General features: G+C 32.7%; 1 non-coding gene across 1 annotated transcript; it reads right to left on the bottom strand.

Moving 5' to 3' along the window:
* Nucleotides 1-357: 357 nt before the first annotated feature.
* Nucleotides 358-463, bottom strand: LOC129476523 (U6 spliceosomal RNA). The gene has a single exon (XR_008654964.1). It is a non-coding gene; the product is annotated as a U6 spliceosomal RNA (small nuclear RNA).
* Between the last annotated feature and the right edge of the window lie 810 nt (nucleotides 464-1,273).

The raw sequence follows: 1,273 nt of genomic DNA on the forward strand, positions 1-1,273 counted from the left end.
CCTTTATCATTATGTAATGCCCTTCTCTGTCTGTTTTTATCTTTGTTGGTTTAAAGTCAGTTTTTTCAAAAATAAGGATTGCAACCCCTGCTTTTTCTGTTTTCCATGTGTTTTGTAGATTTTCCTCCATCCCTTCATTTTGAGCCTGTGTGTGTCATTGCATGCGAGATGGGTCTCTTAAAGACAGCATACCAATGGGTCTTGGTTCTTTTTTTAGCTTGCCACTCTATGTCTTTTAATTTGGGCGTTTAGCCAATTTAAATTTAAGGTTAGTATTTATATGTGTGGATTTTATCCTGTCATCATGATGTTAGCTGGTTATTTTGCAGACTTGTTTATGTGATTGCTTTATATTGTAAAAATATGGAATGTTTCACAAATTTGTGTGTCATCCTTGCACAGTAGCCATGCTAATCTTCTCCGTTTGTTCTAAATTTAGTGTACATGCTGTTGAAGCAAGCACTAGATAATATACTTCATGGTGAAAGACTGAATGCTTCCTGTAAGATTGGGGACAACACAAGGATGTCCACTCTCACTACTATTCAGCATCATAGTGGAAATCTTAGCCAGTTCAATAAGGCAAGAAATAAAAAGAGATAAAGATTAAAGAGGAAAAAAATAAAACTTCCTATTTTCAGATGACATTGTGGTTTCATAAAAAACCTGAAAGAATAAAAAACAAAACAAAACAATTCAGAACTCCTTAAAAAATGAGTGATTTTAGGAGAGGTTAAGAATACATTGATGAAATAGAAAGTCAATCATGTTTCTACATATTAGCAATGAACATTTGTAAGATGAAATTTAAAAACTACCATTTCTTTATACTCTAAAAAAATGAAATACAGTCCCCAAGTTACCATGATTCAACTTACAATTTTCTGACTATATTATAGGTTTGTTAGGATGTGACTCCATCATAAGTTCAGGAGCTCCTTAAAACTTATAATGGGATTATCATTTATATTGAATATGTATCACTTTTGCACCATCATAAAGTCAAAAGTCTGTAAGTTGAAACATCATAAATCAGGGACTACTGTGTTCCTAACATTAAAGGCATTTTCAATTTATGATATTTTTTACTTATGATGGGTTCATCAGGATGCAACTCCATCATAAGTCACGAAGCATCTGTATTTATGTGTAAATCACACAAAACCCATACACAAATGTTTAGAACAGCTCTATTCGTAATTACCAAAAACTGCAAACAACCCAAATGCCCTTTAAAAGGGATAAAAAACTGTGTTACAGCCATACAATGGAA

Source organism: Symphalangus syndactylus, chromosome X (assembly GCF_028878055.3).
Source record: "Symphalangus syndactylus isolate Jambi chromosome X, NHGRI_mSymSyn1-v2.1_pri, whole genome shotgun sequence".
In the NCBI taxonomy this organism is placed as follows: domain Eukaryota; kingdom Metazoa; phylum Chordata; class Mammalia; order Primates; family Hylobatidae; genus Symphalangus; species Symphalangus syndactylus.